The following is a 21,183-nucleotide window of genomic DNA, read 5'->3' on the forward strand; positions in this document are numbered from 1 at the left end:
CAACTCCTTTATCTGATAGGTGATTTCAAAATGTTTTCACTCAGTCTGTAGCTTGTCTTTTCTCAAAGCACAAAAGTTTTGTGCTACCTCTCAAAGCACAAAAGTTTTGAATTTATAAAAATCCATCCATCAGTGTTTGTTTGTTTTTTTCCAATGGTGGATCATGTATTAGTATCTTTATGTGAAACATCTTTGGTCCTAAACATCATGGTCCTAAAGCTTTATTTCTCTTATGCTTTCTTCTTAAAATCTTTAAGTTTGGTTTTTAAATGTAAGTCTTTAATCTATTTTTCCAGTAAAAACATACATGTCGTTTATTAAATGTGCTTTATAGACAGTTAACAAAAAAGAATCACTATGACATCACACCTTGTTGTCAAGTCTTTACTCTACTTTAATTTTTGTGCATACTGTAGGTAAGAGTCTAAGTTCATCTGGCTTCTCATCTCTTCATGTAAAAATGTCTCCCAAACATATCTGGCAACATGGAGATCATTGGCAGCTTGACCAGTGCATCAAGTCTCATCAAGTGGTGGAAACGGAAGCCAGACCAGAGCTGAGAGCAGAGTGAATGAAAAGGACAGGAAGCAGAGACAGTGGGATATAAATAACACCTATGATCGGTTTGGTGCTGAAGAGGGAGGAGAAGGGTAGTAGGTGCAGAAGGACAAGACAACCGAGGTTGTTTCTTATCCATCTGGGGTAGGGCGGGGGGGTTCCACAGTGACACATGATGGGTGCAGAGGACAGAAGATTGAGCAAAGGCAAAGAATTTTAACAAAAGATGAGGCAAAGCTATCATGAGAGAGAAGTGGATGACGCTTCAGCTCCCCCCATGGAAGCCAAATGGCAGTGACTCCCACAGAACATCACTGGGTTGGAATCTAAAGTGTTGCTGAGAGGAAAGGCAGCTGGCCCCAGAGCCATAGGGGATGACGACACAATGCTCTCCTTTCTTCCAGGAAGCATTTGTGCCCACAATGCCACCAGAAGTAGCAAGACAAAGTGAGAGAAATCCACGTCCCTGATATCCCCCTGCTGATCCTCCCACCCAGGCTGCCTTTGACAACCCAACTACCGAATTCTCTCCAAATGCAGAGTAATATCTGACTTTTGCCTTTTATTCCCCCTTCAGGAAAAGATTATGCAGAGACATGGGCCTCAGCTTCCATTTATAAAGTAAACTGGGCCCAAGACACCCAGTGCTTCAGGAACCACAATAAAGTAGGTCGGGCCTCAAAAGGCTGGAGACTGGAACTGGGCAACAAGTCAACACTCACCCAAAACATGCTAGCAGGTCACAAAAGTTTAACACAAAGCAAACATTAACACAATCTTAAAAGCCAATAATGTCTTCTCTGTACATGGATTTTTCCAGCCAATCATGTTATTGAAATCTCATTAGAAAGTACAGCTTTTCTCATGTAGATACGACATTACTATGAGGGGTCCTTCATGACACGTGTTTGATGAAGCTGCCCACTGTGGTTTGAAAAACTGCCATCGCATGATCACGTCAATGATCTAGCTTTGCCCCTGGGAGTCATCAAATATTTGGTTTTTCCACTGTCCGTAATCCAAGGCCAACCAAATTGAAAATACAGATATGAAACTCAAGTGTGTTTAACTGGGGTGAAGTACACAGGTTTTTCCTCCTTTTTAATAGGGAAATAAAAGATTCTTTACTATAGCTGGAATTCAAAAATAATGGTCATTAATATCTAAAAGTGATACTTAATAACAAATTTTAAAAGAAATTCAATATTAGTCTCATTCTCACTAAATTATATCCTTTCCCTCCTGTTTAGTTTCGTATCTGTTATATATCAGAGCCTTGATAAGAATGCCTCTCCAGTATTTACCCCTTACTTGACCATCTGGGATATAATCAGATTTTAGAGTTTAAAACAACCACATCCCCAAATCTTTGCAGCCTCTCCTGTACTCATGAATTACTAGCAAAACTTCTTAGTTTCTCCTTGGACGTCTCTTTCACCTAGATGGCTCCAGCTAATCAAAGTGAATATGACTATTTTTCCTTCTATAATTTTCTCTCAAGTTCTCTTTATAGAAATCCAAAGAACAAAATAAAGGTGGCCATACAGCAATAATCTGTCAGTGGGAGAATAACCCACATCACAATCTAGCAGAGGCAGAAGCAGAGACACGGGGACGGAGCTCTGCAGGGCTGGGTCGTGGTGTGAGGCTTGACGCTGGAAGCAGCCTAACATGAATGCTCTCACTGGGACTGCACAGGACAAGCTGCATAAATGCGATCAGCACAGCAGAGGCAGCAGGGAAATTGAATCATCTCAAATCAAGAGATATCAGGGCAGAGAGCTTACACACATACACAAGCTCTTGGCTTTTCATAAACCACCATGTAAACATTTGCCTTTGTTTTCCGTAGTTTTAATATCAGAGCCAGGTTGGGAGCCCACACCTAGAGCAACTTCTCCAGAAGTCCTCCATTCAGACAGCATTCCAGACAGAGAAGTCCTTTCATGCAGCTGACTGATGAGCTGCTTGGTCTACCAGGAATCTGGCCTTCAGGGATGTGTGGGCTGGAACCTAAAGGGATCTTCAAAGTTCTCTAGCTTGCAGTCCTCAACCTGCTCACTCAAGCTGTCAGTGGTCAGCATCTGTGTTACTAAAATTAAACGCCTCTCCCTTTGGATGTTACCAAAAGTGACATGGACTTCAAAGGCAAATGAGTTCTTACTTCAAAAAACGGGAATTACATTGTAAATTGTCTCCAACAATTTAAAGTTCACAGATTTCAAGGAAAATTAAAATAGATTACCTTTAATGAAAACACCAAGGAAATGTAGCATTGTATGCGTACTGAACCACAAACCTGTTCGTCTGAAGATAAACCCTTTTAAGAGAATAAGGAATTTAATTCCCTCCTCTCCCCAACAAATACTCATCGAGCCTCTACCTCAGACCAGATACTGCCAGGTGCTGCGAAGAGTCTCTGCTTGCAAGAGTGTACACTTAAGGAAACAACTGCTACGTGAACTACAAACTACAATAAGGCCAGCATGTTAGGGGAGCATGTCTTCGAGAACAAAAGGGCCTCTATCCTTGGGAGCCTGCTGAGAGTGACAGTCCTCCAATTGTCCCCTACAACTAGCAGACGAGGAAAAGTCCTCAGTCACAAGTTCTTAACTGGTCAGAAGAGACCAAAGGCCCCGGGTCTGACAAGAATGAGCACCCCCAAGCACAAAGAGTAAACACCACAGCAGAAGGCTCCCAATTATTTGGTAGCACTCACTTCATCCCAAGAAATTACTCCATTCTGAAACTCCCACAGTTTTAAGTTAAGAGCCAGTGGCCATATGTTTCTACTTAGTGTTGTGCTTTCTATTGGCCTCTTAACTGTTTAACTAGAAACTTCTAGAAGGCTTAGAGCCTATTAGTACCTCAAAGACAGTATGTTCTTTTTCAGTCACTTATGCATGTAAAAAATAAAATAAAATTTAAAATAAAAAATAAAATAACATGCCAGCTAGGAGAGCTAAAATATGTTTATTTTTCACAGCAAGGTATATCAAATTATTTTAAAAGTCCTATCGGGGTACCTGGGTGGCTCAGTGGGTTAAACCTCTGTCTTTGGCTTGGGTCACGGTCTCAGGGTCCTGGGATCGAGCCCCACGTCGGGCTCTTTGTTCAGTGGGGAGCCTGCTTCCACCTCTCTCTCTCTGCCTGCCTCTCTGCCTACTTGTGATCTCTGTCTGTCAAATAAATAAATAAAATCTTAAAAAAAAAAAAAGTCCTATCGGACTATTTAATCTATTCTCTAAGATTCTTTTAAGTAAGGCACACCTTTATACATGTAATAATCCCTCTTCCCAAAACATAAAACTTTCTGTTTATCCCATTTATCAATAGGTAGAATTTTCCACAAGATCATTACCTAGACCACATTCACGTGCCAATAAGCAAGTAGAAAAAAAAAAAGGCAGAACATATTACTATCACAAAACCGTATCTACAGAAACCTGGCCACAGGTTTGAAGTGGGAGCTCACACACAGGAACTGTACTTGTCAGACAAGTATAAGATACAAAACTACAGTAATCAGACAGGGGAGCTATGAAAGGACCTTGGTGCAGGATCATTTTATTTAGGGACAAGCAGTCCCATACAGCCCATTTAGACTTCAGTTGTAAAAAACTGTAAAACTCACTGGTGTGAACACTCATGATCTAAAAGTCAGCAGAACTCAGCCATGGGAGCAGAAGAGGATCAACAGCAGAGCTTCTGCAACAGGCTTCTGCCAGCTCACAGACACCTCCGCCTCAGAGAGCAGTATTTCTTTAACATCTTTTTATACATGACCTACATTAACAAACATATTTCATAGCTCAACCCAGCACTCACAGAGATAGAGAGGTTGTGATAGCCAAGCTCCAGGATGGCCTTCAGTGGTCCCCACCTCTGACATTCATACCTATGTGTGGTCCCCCCGTACCAGGATCCGTCCACGTGAAATCATGTTAGAAGTGACAACGAGTCACTGCTGAGACTAGGTCATAAAAGAGACTATGGCTTCGGTCTTGGGGATGCTCTCTGGTTCTCTTTCTCCAATCATGTACTCTGGTGAAGGACAGCTGTGACATCATAAATAGCCCTAAGAAAAGATCCCTGTGGCCAGGAGCTGAGCTCCCTAACAACCGCCACAGGAGTGACCTGCAAGCAGGTCCCAGTGACTGCAACCCTGAACCTGCCTTCATCCTGAGGCAAACCAACCAGTGAGGCAGCCCCTGACCCCCAGAAATGATAGAGGCTTATTGTTTTCAACTGCTAAGTTACACAGAAACAAATAACTACTACAGGTATATAAGTGAAAGAAAAAGTTTCTAGAAGTCTGTCTTACTTTTACTCTGAGCAATTCATAGTGATATTTCTATTCTGCTCCATTTTTCAGAAAGCTGTTTGCAACCCACGAAATTGAGTATGACCTACCAACTGGTCATAACCTAAGTGATTCAAGAGACACTGACAATACACCAATTATCTTGAGTCCGGTGTATACATATCACATATATGCAGACATATACAGATTTGTGAATATGCATTTATATAGATATAGATAGAATATGTACTAACAAACCATATCTATAGCTATTATTTCAACTGATTTCTCACAATAACTCAGAGTGAGACAAGAATTAAAATCCCCACTTTCCAGAGGAGTAAAATATGATGCTCAAAAAAGGCTATTTAATTTGCCTGAAGTCTAAGAGGTAAGAACAACAGAACTGGGCCCGGCACTCAGGCCTTCAAGCTCCTGGTATTTCCCCAGATGCAATTCATTATATGAATCTCTCATTATATACCTATGTAAAGATATATGTACATTCAATATTTACTACACACTTATATTAATACAAATATGTATAACAGAGGACACTTTAAGTTTGTAATCCATTCTGTAAATATCCTCCTGGACTTGCATTCAGTCATCCAGGACATCACTCCCTCCTGATTTCCCTCAGACCTCATGGGCTGCTCCTTCTCAGATGTCTTTGCTGATTCCAAACTGTCGCTGTCAAAGAGTCAGGGCTCCTTCTTCCTTGATCCTCTTCTCTACACACTCATTCCCATGGCTGTCTCACTACCTCATCTCCGAGTTTTAAATGCTCTCTATAGGCTTAAAATTCCCAAATTGGCATTTCCAATTCAGACCTCTCTCCTGTACTCCATATATAAAGATCCATATATCTCCTTGCCTTTTAAAATATCTCCACTTGGATGCCTAAGAGAAATTTCAAACTTAGCACATCTGAAAGTAAACTTCTGATGACCCCCTGCATCTGCTTCTCCATAGCCTCCCCTGTCATTGATGGCAACCCCATGCTTCCAACCGCTCGCTCGGGCCAAAAAGACTGCCGTCATCCTAGACAGTGAGCTCATGAATCAACAGAACTGTGAGACAAAATAAACAAACAAACCAAACGTAGCATCTGTCTGCTTTAGCAGAGGAACAAAAGAATGAATAGTGTGTCTTTGTGCTCACTAGACCATACCCAGAGGCTTATTCTCAATTTCAAGTGCCTACTTGAGAGACTGGCAGAGAGGAGCAAGCTTAGAGGATACCAATCAGGATGAGGAGGGGATGGCACAGGGAACCAGAAAAAATTAATATAGACAAGTGATGGATCAGAAAACATGATGGAGTGATTATATGTTCATGCAGATTTAACACAATTGTGATTATGACCAAATGGGCATGGGAGGTTTCCTGTCACTAGATCACACCGTCTCAGTGACCGTCATCCTCCCGTCCATCCAGGAGCACACAGTATGTAGACAGCAAGTATGTAGAAATGACCGAGATATAACCCCTTTTTCACAGGAGCAGGGAAAGACCTACTATACTGTGTGATAAATGTCAGGATAGAAGGAAGAATGGCAGCTCTGGGAGCATGTACCATACAGAGTGACATCTGGGTAGGCTGCTCAGAGAAAAGGAGCTCTGGTCTGAGCTTTGAAGGTTGAGGAAGAGTTAACCAGAGGATGTAGTAGGTGAGTGGATACGGATAGAGAGAGAGAGAGAACATTCCAAGCAGAGGAAACCGTTTATAAGAAAGAGACAAAAGGAGATATGTCCCATTAAGAGAATGAAGGCAGGAACAGTATCTGCAAATACTTTGGTAATACATAGGGCAGGGTAGAGGGGCAGAGGCAAACAGAAAGCAGAAAATAAATAATAAAATGAATGTTTCGTACTAGAACGTATTTGATCCTCACAACAACCCTGTCAGGATTGTACTATCATCATCACCCTCTCCATTTCATAGTTCAGACAGCTGAAGCCCAACAATGTAAATAATTTGCTGAGGGCTCTCAGTTGCTAAGTGGCTGAGGTGACACCCTAAACTGGAAGTATGGCTCCAAGCTCACAGTGGTAAGCCCTGACTTCGCACTGCCTCTGTGAACAGGCCAGTCCATCACAGGACTTCAGAGTTTATCCTAAGGGCACTGGGGATAGGCCATTACACATTTTTAAGCAAAGGAAGGACTGGATAGAGATTTGCCTTCCAGAAAGATCCCACTCTTGCCTAAAAGAAAAGAAGAAGGGGCAAGAATACAGTGGGGAGCCCCATTCTGGGAGATGGGGGTGGTCCTGCTCTGATCAGCCGGAACCAGGCTTGAGCCAAACGAATTAAGCTCACAGAGGGCTTAGCACATAAAGAAATCTCTGCGCCTTTCCATTTCTTCCCACTTTCTATCAAGGACTATATTTAACCTCATAAAAATGGTGATTTTGGGCAGGTTTTATGAGATGACTGCATAATGAAGAAGCTTAAACATATAATGTCTGCTTCAATGTTTTCTATATGGAGCATTTTTTCTTTTCTTTTCTTTTCTTTTTTCTTTTTTCTTTTTTTTTTTTTTTTTTTTTTTTTGCCCGGTGCTCTTTACAATGCGCTATTTCTGTCTTCTGGTGTGAAAAAAATTTTTTTTTGTAATTTCATATTTTAAGTATTTTTCTAGGTTGAAAGTAAAATTCTCTACGATGGAATGTTTTTCTTAGACAAGTTCTCCATAATCTTTCTCTGAATTTACCCTTGACAAAAATTAAGACATGACATTTAAAATACCATAGACCTCCTTTAAACTTCTGGTGTAATGCCACCATCAGATCAGAGGGTCCCTGTTTCATTCCCTTTGTAAGAACATTAGTTCTAAGTAAGAGTCTCATTAAGGATTTTGCCTAAGGTCATACAGAGATGTTAAACCTGGGAAATTTTCTAAAGTGTTTGATTTGCCTGAAATACCACCTCTTGGGTGAATGTGAAAATTTTTAGGTTTGGTATTTGAGTTTCTTTGTCCTCATCTGGGGGCACTCCCCTAGAGAGTTCTCCTGAGAAGTCTATGAAAGAGTGTTTCAACTGCAACTGAAGATACCCATGGATATCAGTAGAGACATGCTTCTATTCATTTCAACTTGTGGTTATTATATCTGGCACAGTGCCTAATGGTGACAGTAATTTCTCAGAGATGCTCAGAGGTGCCTTTTCCTCCTTTCAAATATGTGAAAGGCCAAAATCTGACCTTGGTTTAACACGTTTTTCTTTCTCCTCTCTCCTAAACCATTATTTTGTCCACCACTCCATTCAATATAACTTGAAGGCCTAGTGTAGCTTACATGCCTGGAGTCCAGACCCTTCATCAGACATCAGGGAGCAAAGCTCAAATACCAAATCTGGGCTGATTCAGGGGCCACAGTACTCGTTACCAGATCTCAAAATGATGTGTTTCAGTTACATAGTGGACTTTTTGTAGGTTACTGTTCTTACTAAAATGGACTCATAATGTTCTTTGCTTCCTTTTACATCTCAGAAGTTTGTAGAGGCCCTGTGTTAGGACATGGAAAAATCCTTAAGGACTATGCCCCCTACCAAAGTAACAGTGAGTAATGTTAATGGTCTTCTCCACTATAGAACTCTGGGAACAAAGACTTAGAAGTGACATGGGAGGAGCATCCATAACTTCCTGTTGAGCCCCTATTTAACGAAGGGCAAGCATCCAAGAGGTGTGTGTTATGGTTCATATGGTCATGGGAAATTTTCCTGGATTTACAGATTATCAGCGTGCATGCGGCCTGACCTATAATTTCAGCTTTACAAGCTCCACATACAAAATGGAAACACAGGAGTTGACAGTTACCAAGACTACACTGAATGTCAGTTGCTATGGAGTAGAGAAGAACATTGCAGAAAGAGGCCCTGGTCAATAGAAACTGAGAAAACACTTGGGGGAGGCTAAAAGACAAAATAATGACGTGGGGACAGTTGGAAATACTGTGAGTCATGGAGCACAAAATAAGATTCTCCAATTAGGTCTGCTTCTCTCTCAGGATGCCTTTAATCGGTGTTTCCTCAACATTTATGTGTTTAATTATGTACAGCAATTATGAAGTTAAACCAACAGCCTCTTAGAGTGACTTTTGAGTCACTCCTCCTAAAGAATCCCAGTTCAGTTAGCCCTGGCCCCTGGTTTACTTCCCTCTCCTCTTTCACTCCCTGCCCTCTGCTTCGCTAATCCCCTACTTCCCACTCAGCCCTTCAAAGCCAGCAGAACACCAATCACCAGCAATAACACAACCTTTTTCAAACCATCACCTTTTAAATAACCTACACAGCACTTAAATCCAGTTGTACCAAAAGAAAATGATATCAAACTGGTGACTTTTTTAAATCAAAGAGATGGAATCTTAAAAGAACAAACACTGGTGGAAAACCCACTATGTAGGATTTTTCAGTTGACAAAATTTGTCATAAACCATTCAGGAGAGCCTGGCTTCTATTGTCCAATTTTAGTATGGAAATTTCTTTTTTCTCTTATACCAAACTTGATAATGGAATTCCTCCAAGACCCTATTTTGTCTTATTTGCTATCTGTAATTGTTTTTTACTTTATTTATTTCATTCATTCATTGAGCAAATAATAACTGAACATCTACCATGTGCTAGGCATTGTTTTGGCTCTCACAATAAACCAATGAATAAAACAGATAAACATGGATCTTGCATTCCAACAGGGAGAGAAAGATACAATTAAAAATTCACATTATCGGTAAGCAGGACCATACAGTGTGTCAGGGGAGGGGAAGTAATAGAAGAAAAAGAAAAAGTAGAGCAGGGTGAGTGGCATGTGGGGTACAACTTTTAACACAATAGTTAGGGTAAGCCTCATTTTGGAGGTGACAACTGAGTCAAGACCTGAAAGAAGAATTTGGGATGCCCGCATGTGATAGAAGGACATTCACCCAGAAGAAAGGAAGGAAGAGACAGATGACCCTCACGCATATGTCCCTTCTGTACTATGAACCTACAGTGTAGATCTGTCAGCTTCTGCAGCAGCCCTGGACCTCTCTTCCTGGCCACTCACTCTCCATTCACTATCTATGGCTCAGGTCTCAGCACAGTGAAACACACAAGCTTCCTAACTGTCAAAATGATGTAGAAGAGGACAGGGCTCTGTGGCGACCACCAGGAACCTCCCTTCGAACACTCCTGATCCTTGTCCTTTAACTGGATACCCCTAACAAACATTCCCTTTGAAGTTCTGGAAGAAACTCAAATAGATGACATGTGGCTCTGCAGGAAACAGTTTGTCTTCTTCCATTGCTGAAAAGCCCTCCTGGTTGCTTTTCATTACTTTTATCTATTAACTAATTCTGGGCATAGCATCCCTTACCACATCCTCAAAGCTACATGACTCCCTTTGTTCTCTCCCTTTGCCCTGGGTCCTTCCCTCTCCCCACACACCTTCTGCTTTGCCATCAGAGCTAACCTTCCAGCTACTCCCCAGCCACCAAGCGGCATGGCTCGGCAGCTCCGTTCCCTTCCATCCTCTCCCACCCCGTACTCCTCCGCACCAAGATACGGACTTCTGGGGAGTGAAACTTGGAAAATTACATCACAGGTATGAAGAACAGTCTGTGAAAACAACACAAATAACGATATGGCTTTGGGTTAAGAGAGACTGGGGACTTCATTATTCCTCTTTTTCACATTGTCTAGAGGCAGACTTCTCCCTTCTTGCTAAAGAAAGCTGAAGAAGCTTTCAAACTATGGTATAATCAGCAAATCAAGCTCTCCTTTAGGCCAGCAGCCTGTGCAGGGTTTAATGACATGGGGGCGGGAACACTGACTGCCTGTGGCCAAAGCCTGCAGGAAGACAACCAAGAGGCTTGACCCGAGACAGCGATTCCCAAGCTGAATGATCTTGACTCTTGAGTTTGTAGAAGCTCTTAACTTTCTAAGCATACAAACCATAGAAAAGTACTGTTATAAATGAATTATAAATACGGGGGGAAAATCCCCTGGAGTTAATAATCTCAGTAGTCGGCGTGATTGTATAGAAAACACTGTTCTTGCCCCATAAGGAAAGTCTGGGTGCGGACCCCAACTGTCCATTCAAATGGACACACACCCAGGGCTGCAGATAGTGAGAGTACTTACCAAAGCAGCCAGTCTCTTGATAAAAGCTCTAATTATTAATGTGAATAGCACTTTTAACATCTCCAGAACAATCCTTCAAAATGAGTGAAGAAGAACTGAGAAACTGATTGGAGTGGCTTCCTTATGGGTAAGCATTAACTTAATATAATCTTAGGAAGAACTCAGGAATTTGGTCTTTTATAGGCTATTACAGAAATTCATTTCCTTTATTGTGAAAATACTTTGTGCCTACACATCCCTATGTTATAGCTAGCAAAAGCATTAATTAACATCCTGATTAGACTTCTATCACTAGGGATAATTTGAGGGGATAAGAAATTATGAAAGAAGATAACCCATGCAAAGTGCCTATTCTGCTTGACACAAGAGCAGAATATGTAGGGTTGATGGGTCATGACAAATATATGAGAATATTAATTCAAGCACATAAAATCCCTATGTCAGTTTTCGGAACTAGAAAATTTTAAAGCTGAAGAGGACCTTAAAGATCCCAATTCTATTCCCTCATTTAGGATTAAGAGAAACTGAAGCACACCGGTACAGCTCATCAGATGCCTTCTAGAGCACAGAGCATGCAATCTGAGATGGCACGGCCTGAGTGGCCCTGGAACCCAGAGCACTGTTGGTGGAGGAGGTCACACGTCAGGTCTGCTGGGCACCCAAGGGGGCGACGAGAGGGGCCTTGTTCCTAAGCATCTATAAAGACAAGTTCAGAGATAAGGATAATAGCTCTGACCCAAAGCAAACTGGTGAACAAGTATCTGGAGCCTGATGCTGAGCTCACAGAGAAAAGGACTACCTTGGAGTGATTGGACTCTGAGACTCTGTGTCCCATGTCCTAGCACAGAAGCATTCTCCATTCTTAGTCCCATTAGGTCCTGAGCCCACTCTTGCATGGAAGGAGGTCTGGCCTCTTTGTTCTTTCTCCTTCCTCATCCACATCCTCATGTACCCTCTTCTGCTATGCTTCTGGTAGCCACTTGGTGTGAGGCAAGATACTGAGGTTCAAGTTTGGCCTCAGTGAGGAGCAAAGGGACTCCAAAAATGTCAGCTTACTGGTACTTTTCACATATACAACCATGATCCTGGACTTATTTACAGACACGTTAGGGGCCACAAAGGAGAGAAGGGTGATTGGCAGGGCAGAGTCTGCGCATATAAGGTATCCCTCCCAAATACCATTTGAGCATGTCCAAATCAAGTGGACAGGTCTTCCCCTGGCAGAGACTGGAGCAATCCTAGCACTAAAAAGTTAAGTACAGTTATGAATTATGAACCTCTAAAAATTAGGAAGTGGTACAACCATTTAGATAATAAACAATTTTTTTTTCAACGGGGGAAAGTCTCTTATTTACAACAGAAGGCCACCTGGTCAGAGCCAAAGTGGGAAAATCATCATTTACAACCATCACGGTAAAGACTGGATGGGACAAGGACTATCCATAATGCTAAATTGAGGGGGAAACAACGGACAATGAGCACGGTATTTGCAGGGTCTTAAAGTGCCTCCCACAGAACATTTATTAGTTGCAAAGGGGGAAAAAAGGTAATGGCACAGTAGATGAATCAGACAATACCCTTTCAGGATGATGAAAATTAGCATCACTTAATGAGAATTTTGGGGCATAGCGTGCTTCCAGAGGTGATATCATAATGTTTCTCCTGTAGTATTCCGACTTGAAAAGCATACTCTAAATCTAATCACAAGAAAACATCAAAGTAAAAATGTGGAATGTCCTATTAACTAAGGAAGAGCGGTACTCTTCACTGTCATGGAAGACACAGAAAGACTGTGGGAATATTCTAGCAGAAAAAGACTCCAGAGCAGTCCAGCACTTTTCCATTGTTCCCTTTGAGAGAAATCAGGCCTGGGGTTAATAATAGGGTTTATAGTTCCTTAAATGAATAATGATCAGGTAGAAAATCAGAAGTTGTTTTGTTTTTTAATTCACAGACCTCTTACACAACCTAGTTCATGCTGAGTCTTATAAAAATAAAGAATAATTAGCCCTCTCCTCAAAGATGAGCCTGCCATTCAGCCACAATCCCATTTTGCCACTGGGCTTTGCTTAATACTTTTTTTCTAAATTGTGAATTCACAGCATTCTGAACACAGCCTTTGCTCTGTAGAAAATGGATTTGTGTTTTTACCATAGAAATATATTTACATTGGGGCACCTGGGTAGTACAGTTGGTTGGGCATCTCACTCTTGATTTTGGCTCAGGTGATCTCAGGGTTCAGGGACAGAGCCCCACGTGGGGCTCCATGCTCAGTGAGGAGTCTGCTTGTCCCTCTCCCTCCCCTTCTGCCACTTTCTCCCCACTCTTCCTCTCTAAAATAAATAAAATATTTCTTTAAAAAATAGGCTTATATTACATTATAGAAATGGATTTAGGGGTGCCTAGGTAGCTCAGTGGGTTAAGCCTCTGCCTTCAGCTCAGGTCATGATCTCAGGGTCCTGGGATCGAGCCCCGCATCGGTCTCTCTGCTCAGCAGGGAGCCTCCTTCCTCCTCTCTCTCTCTGCTTGCCTCTCTGCCTGCTTGTGATCTCTATCAAATAAATAAATAAAATCTTAAAAAAAAAAAAAAGAAATGGATTTATACTTACGTTATCCTACTTTGGTTGCTATATCTTTCTAACTGCTATACCTTTCTAACTGGACTTTCAAAATACAGTATATTTGGAGATACACAGTACATACAGTAAAAATAACTTGCTTCATGAAGCTGGCCATAGCTGACTTTAATCTGAAGTCCTAGCTAATTCAGAAAGTAAAAATACAACCAGTAATATCACTTCTTCCATTTTGTGTTATGGACATTATGTATCTAGACATCATGTATCTAGATCACACTGCTAAAAATAATCTCCTGTTGCCCCACAAACACACAGACACACACACAGCCTAAAGTTGGAAGGAGTCTTTAGAAATCAAGCAGACTTCTCGCCTGCCTTAAGATATCAGGAGCCCAGATGAGGCCATCACAGCCCAGTGATCCAACAAGTGACTTAAATTCATGCATGTAGGTAACAATAATATAGGATTAAGATCCTCCAGTGGCTCGGAGCAACATTCTTTCTTCTCTTTTAAACAAATGTGGGACATCAGTAAATTACTGCATTTTACGGTCAAGCTCTCCAGCTTATATTACGAATCACTAATACGGTTTGATTCACTACATTTAATTTCCCACCATTTGAAGAGTCCCAATGCTCCCCTCATTGTAATAAAAATAAAGGTTTGTAGATGTTGCGCCAAAATAACAGTAGAAAGATTCATAGTAATAAAGGGCCACCCAAACAGAAGATAGTGCTTTACTGTGCATTAGTTGGATTTACTAGTGGCAAATCTATAAGAGGTACATTCATGTCAGACAAAATAGACAAAAACCATAACCCTCCCCCGCCCCCAGTGTCTCCAAGCACAAAAGCAGCTACATTGATATAGCACAGCAGCTCTGGAAAATAACCTCTGGCTTTGCATCCAAGCCAGAAGCTGAGATCTTGGGGGCATGAGGAAATGAGAAGAGAGTGTTGGGGAAAAGCTACTGTCATGCGCATATTATACCTTTTAAGCAGTGAGAAATTCATTTAATAAATCGATTGAAGTCTGAAATCTAATTAAATCTAAAAGAGGGAGCAAACTGAAATGCAAATAAGTTCACGCTTCAATTGTATACAAGGAAGCTCTGCCGTGCGTGCCCTCAATGATGCATTACCCAAAGTGCTTTCTGGGTTCATTAAAGCAGTGCGGCAACGTGCCATGAATTATTTCTATGCTCTGCCTCAGACACAAATATCTTCATGCAGGCGATCTGGCCACTTTCCCCTTCCCAGTCAAGGTGAATGAGATGCGTGGTTCTCAAGGGCTCTGAGCGTGGCTGTAATAGTCAAGCTAAAACTTAGTAAGCCAACATGCATACCTTGATTCAGAAAAACAACGAAGCATTTTTCTAATTACTGGCACCCTATATTTAAGATAATCTGAATGTGCAAGAATAATAATGCAGAATGACCAACCGCATTCTAGAGACCAGTGCTCCAATTAGTTTGATTTCAGGCTAGAGCACATCTTCAGATAGGCACCGGCGCCACTGGATCCCGCTATCTCCAGGTTTAGCTGGCTCTCAGAAGCAGCAAACAAAGTGGCCAAATCCCAGGAGCTAGGCTCCATTTGTGAAGTGGGAGTGTTGCAGGGGCCAGGGAGGTGCTGGAAAGTTTTTTGAAGATGTCAGCAAATGACTGCATCGAGGCTTAACTCTGGGTTATTGCGACACCCCCTCACTGGCTTCTTGCTTCTGCCCTTGACCCCAAAGACTAATCTCATAACAGAGTATAGTGTCACTGTCAACTCAAATCCCTTCTATGTCTCCCCATCTATGGTGGTTAATTTTTTTCAAGCTCCTATTTAAATTCCAGTTAGTTAACATACAGTGTTATATTAGTTTCAGATGTACAATATTGTGATTCAACATTTCCATACATCACCCAGTGCTCATCACAGCCAAGGGCCCTCCTTAATCCCCATCACCTGTTTCACCCACCTCCCTTCTGGTAACCATCAACTGGTTCTCTATAGTTAAGGGTCTATTTCTTGGTTTGCTTCTCTCACTCTTTTCCGCCCTTTGCTCTTTTGTTTTGTTCCTTAAACTCCACATGAATGAAATCAACTGGTATATGTCTTTCTCTGAATTATTTCACTTAGCATAATATGCTAGCTCCATCCATGTCATCACAAATGGCAAAATTTCATTTTTATGACTAATATTCCATTGTACATATATGTATATATGTACGTATATGTGTGTATATATGGCTACACACACACATACATCTTTATCCATTCATCAGTCAATGGACACTTGAGCTGTTTCCATAATTTGGCTATTGCGGATAATGCTGCTGTAAACATCAGGGTCTTTTGAATTAGTATTTTCATATTCTTTGGGTAAATACCCAGTAGTGCAGTTGCTGGATTGTAGGGTAGTTCTATTTTTAACTTTTTGAGGAACTTCCATACTGTTTTCCAAAGTGACTGTACCAGTTTGCATTCCTACGAACAGTGCAAGAAGATTCCCCTTTCTCCACATCCTCACCAACACTTCTGGTTTCCTATTAGCCATTCTAACTGGTGGGAGGTGATATTTCATCACAGTTTCGACTTGCATTTCTCTGATGGTAAGTGATGATGAGCATCTTCTCATGTGTCTCTTGGCCATCTGGAGGTCTTTGGAGACATGTCTGTTCATGCCTCTGCCTATTTTTAAATTGGATCATTTTCTGGGTGTTGAGTTTTAAAAGTTCTTTATGTATTTTGGATACTAACCCTTTATCAGGTATGTCATGAGCAAATACCTTCTTTATTCTGTAGGTGGCCTTTTAGTTTTGTTGATTGTTTCCTTCACTGTGCAGAGCCTTCCTATTTTGATGTAGTTCCAATTGTTCGTTTTTGCTTTTGCTTCCCTTGCCTCAGAAGCCACATCTAGAAAGAAGTTGCTATGGTTGATGTCAAAGAAGTTACTGCTATATTCTCTTCTAAGATGCTTATGCTTTCCTGTCTCACATTTAGGTGTTTAATCCATTCTGGATTTATTTTTGTGTGTGGTGTAAGAAAGTAGTCCAGTTTTCCCAAGGCCATTTAAGAGACATTCTTTTTTTCCTATTGCATACTCTGCCTCCTTTTTCAAAGATTAATTGACCAGATAATTGTGGGTTTATTTCTGGGTTTTCTATTCTATTCCACTGATCTATGTGTCTATTTTTGTGCCAGTACCATACTGTTTTGATTACTACAATTTTATAAATTGAAGTCTGGAATTGTGATGCCTCCAGCTTTGCTTTTCTTTTTCAGGATTGTGTTAGTTATTTGGGGTCTTTTTTGATTCCATACAAATTTTAGGATTGTTGGTTCTAGCTCTGTGAAAAATGCTGTTGGCATGTTGATAGGGGTTGCATTAAGTGCGTATGTTGCTTTGGAGAGTATAGACATATTAACAGTATTTTTTCTTCCAATTCACAAGCATGGAATGTCTTTCCACTTCTTTGTGCTGACTCCAGTTTCTTTCATCAGTGTTTTATAGTTTTCAGAGTACAGGTCTTTCACCTCTTTGGTCAGGTTTATTCCTAGCTATCTTACTGTTTTTGGTGCAATTGTAAATGGGATTGTTTTCTTAATTCTCTTTCTGCTGATTCATTATTGGTCTATAGAAATGCAACAGATTTCTGTACATTGATTTTGTATCCTGGGACTTCACTGCATTTGTGTATCAGTTCTAGCGGTTTTTGTTTTTGGAGTCTTTCAGGGTTTCTACATAGAGTATCATGTCATCTGCAAATAGTGAAAGTTTGGCTTCCTCCTTGCCAATTTAGATGCCTTTTCTTTCTTTTTGTTGTCTGATTGTTGTGCCTAGGACTTCAGTACTATACTGAGTAAAAGAGATGAAAGTGGGCATCCTCGTCTCGTTCATAACCACAGGGGAAAAGCTCTCAGTTCTTCCTCATTTAGAAAGATACTAGCTGAGAGTTTTTCATGTATGGTCTTTACTATGTTGAAGTATGACCCCTTTAAACATACTTTGTTGAGGGTTCTTTATCATAAATGGATGTTGTACTTTGTGAAATGCTTTTTGTCTATAGAAATCATCATATGGTTCTTATCCTTTCTTTTATTAATGTATCATATTGATTGATTTGTGATTATTGAACATGGTGGTTAATTTTATGTGTCAACTTGACTGGCTAAGAGATGCCCAGATAGCTGGTAAAACATTATTTCTGGATGTGTCTGTAAAGGTGTTTCTAGAAGAGATTAGCATTTGAATTACTAACATGAGTAAAGATGATTGCCCTCCCCAATGTGGCTGGGCATTATATAGTCCACTTAGGGTCTGATGAGAACAAAAAGGCAGAGAAAGGGCACATCTGCTCTCTGCTTGAGCTGGTACATTTTCTCTTGTCCTCAAACACCAGTGCTCCTGAGTCCGAGGCCTTCGAGCTTAGACTAGGACTTACATCATTGGCCTCTTGATTCTTGGGCCTTTGGACTAGGACTTAGAGCATCAGCTTCCTGGTTCTCAGGCCTTCTGACTCAGACTGAATTTACCCATTGGCTTTTCTGGTCTTGCAGACGGCAGACTGCAGCATTTCTTACGACTGCATAACCCAACTTCTGTATAAAAGTCACTGTCTTGCAATTGATCAATCTCTCTCCCCCGCACCAAATATATACACATACATACACAAATATACACATGTACCTGTGTATGCATCTCCTATTGGTTCCATTTCTCTGAAGAATCCTAATAAATCCTCTCCGATTTAAAAAAAGGAAAGAAAGAAAACCAATGGCCCTCAAAGCTCTCACCCGACCTGCCCTTCCTCTCACTCCCCTCCCCCGCCACTCTCCTCTGGTCACTCCACACACCACTGTAGTCACACTGGCCTCCCTGCTACTCCTTGCACACTTCAGGCACGCTTCCAGCCCAGGGCCTTTGCACTGGCTGCACCCTCTCCCTGGAACACTTCCCCAGGCACCCACATGACTCACTTCCTCTCCTCCAAGTCTTCTTCAAATGTCACCTTCTCCCTGAGGCCTACCCTCATCACTCCATTTACAGTTGGTCTCATAACTTGCCAATTGCATATCTGTAAATTTGCCTACTCACTAAGATTTTTTAACTCCAAAGTAAATATTTGAGGCACTTCTGCAGTCATTCACAGCCAAGCTCAAGATAGCAAGTAGATTAAGTCACCCAAAACCACAGGCCCAGCTGAGGGAGGACAATGTGATACTTGGACATCTTGCTTCAGTCCACATCACAAATGAGGGTCCTTTTTGCAGTCTGTCTAGTGCTTTAGTTTTGCACTTCTTTGTTTCTTATTGGTGACCCCACTGTAAGGAAAAGCCCTCAAATCCAGTGCTAAAATGCTGTCTGGTGCTCCAAGCCCCACAAGGCTGCGATGTACCTTACTGAGAACAGATGTGTGCTACAGATTCACTCAGGCATAAGCTACAGCACTGTTGGCCAATAGTTCAATGTTAATGAATCAACAATATATATCAAGTGTCTTTAAACAAAAACGCACATTAAAACAATGTTATGTATTGACTGGTTGTCAAATGTTGTGATTAAAGGCTCACAGGAACCCAACCCTATATCTCCCTTAGGAGCAATGGTTTAGTTATTTGTCACTTCAGGGTTCACAGCAAACTTTTTTTTTTTTTAAGATTTTTTTATGTATTTATTTGACAGAGAGAAATCACAAGTAGATGGAGAGGCAAGCAGAGAGAGAGAGGGAAACAGGCTCCCTGCTGAGCAGAGAGCCCGATGCGGGTCTAGATCCCAGGACCCTGAGATCATGACCCAAGCCGAAGGCAGCGGCTTAACCCACTGAGCCACGCAGGCGCCCCCACAGGGGGCAATCCTTTCCCCAGACTCCAGAACCCCCTTATCAGGCTCTATTCTTTCCACAACATGTATTAGGTCCTAGCACACCATATTACTTACTGTATTTATTATTACTGTCTCACCAGCTAGAAAGTAAACCCTATCACAGTGCACACTGTTGCTGGTTTTGTTCATAATCTGTCCCCAACACCTAGCATAGTTTCTGGCATAGAACAGGAGCTCAGCAAATACTTGTTGGATCAATGAATGAACAGGTGGAGGGAGAGTCAGAACTTCCCCTGAAGCAGAGGCCTGGACAAGAACATCCCTGAAGTCACATAGGTAGGAATCCAGAAACACAAAGAATAAGGTGGGAATTCTGGCCTACAGAGTGTCTAAGGCCGGGAAGTAGAAGAAATAGTTCAAGGTCAGCTGGGACCAAAGGAAAGGAGGCTGGATGAAACAGAAAGAGTTTGCCAGCAGGATCCAAAGCTGAGCCCAGATGGATAGTTAGCAGGTTTCGAAGGGTAGAGTGTACACTTGAAATGGTACAGGCCACTGAGAGGCACAGAAGCCAATGGGGTCCAAATGGAGAGAAATGGGAGTGCCAAGCATTGTCAGTGTTTCCTGTCTCTCTACATGGTTGCCACAGAATGGCTCGGGCAATCACTAACCCTTGATAAATAAAATCCCTGATGCTGTTTCCCAGGAGTCACCTATGAGGTGACTTTCCCAGAGTCACCTATGTAAGGCTGTGGAATGTTTGCCTAGGCAACTTTTGACTTGTTGCTCAGCTTTGACTCTCCAGCTGTGTTCTGTCCATGGGGTCTGTTAATACATAGGCCAAGTCTCCCCCTGTCCTCATTCACTAGGTGTCCGCTCTCCTGGCAGGTGACTGCCCCTCATTCTACCCAAAATGAACTTCTAAAAGACTACACAGCTTATATCTTAAGTCAGCTCTCCCTAGATACACATTATCTTTAACATCCCCATGATTCAATAACAACCAGAATGTGAACCTCATTTAAGATTAAAATAAAGATTAAATTCTAACTTCAACCCAGCAGGTAGGCATCATTAGCCCATTAATAGGTAGAGAAATCGAGGATTAGAGAGGTTATAAGCAATTTGACCAAGGTCACAGACCTAAAAAGGAAAGAACGTGACCCCACATCTGTTGGATTCCAAAGCTCATGCTCTATTCTCTGCACTACATAATTCCGTAACTCTCAGTTGTTAAATGGATTTAAAATATTACTTGGCTTTCTCCAATAACTTTATGTTAATGGTCACATATTTTTATTTTAAAAAAAACTTATTTTACATTTTTCAGGGATTTAATATAATTTCAATTTATTTTTCATGGTATCCATTGATGCTACAATATTTACAACTTTAAAGACATAGCAGTGTAAACCTATTACTAAAATACTAAAAAAAAAAAAAAAAAAGGCAAACACTCGGTAAATTAAGACATGCTACTAAGATAGGACCTGGTGTTGTCCCAGCTCCACCACTTACTTCTTTGGGCAAATCATTTAACTTCTTTGGGTTTTTATTTTCCTCACCATCAAATCAGGATAGTAAAATTGACACCCTCCCTGACTGAACAAATAGGACAATAGATGTGGAAGCATTTATGAATACTAAAGTGTCATACAGGCTCAATGATGGTTATGCCTCTCACGGGATACATAACTTGTTAGCATTAATTCCCTAAGGGCATTCGGCTCTGCACCCATAAATCAGTGGCTGGCACACAGTAGGTGCTCAATAAATACTCACTGAACAAAGAGAATTTGGACTTTCATA

General features: G+C 41.3%; 1 protein-coding gene and 1 long non-coding RNA gene across 7 annotated transcripts in view; one reads left to right on the top strand and one right to left on the bottom strand.

Annotated features, from left to right (window-relative positions):
- HHAT (hedgehog acyltransferase) overlaps window positions 1-21,183 on the bottom strand; it is a 352,540-nt gene that overhangs the window by 159,106 nt on the left and 172,251 nt on the right. The gene's annotated exons all lie outside the window — the stretch shown is intronic.
- On the top strand, window positions 6,289-12,329 carry LOC131815200 (uncharacterized). 2 transcript variants are annotated; one of them, XR_009347604.1, is made up of 4 exons: window positions 6,289-6,325; window positions 8,356-8,424; window positions 10,305-10,443; window positions 11,495-12,329. It is a non-coding gene; the product is annotated as an uncharacterized LOC131815200 (long non-coding RNA). The 2 variants fall into 2 exon arrangements; XR_009347603.1 differs by having other exon boundaries at window positions 6,293-6,534.

The sequence above is a fragment of the Mustela lutreola genome, chromosome 14 (genome assembly GCF_030435805.1).
Source record: "Mustela lutreola isolate mMusLut2 chromosome 14, mMusLut2.pri, whole genome shotgun sequence".
Lineage (NCBI taxonomy): Eukaryota > Metazoa > Chordata > Mammalia > Carnivora > Mustelidae > Mustela > Mustela lutreola.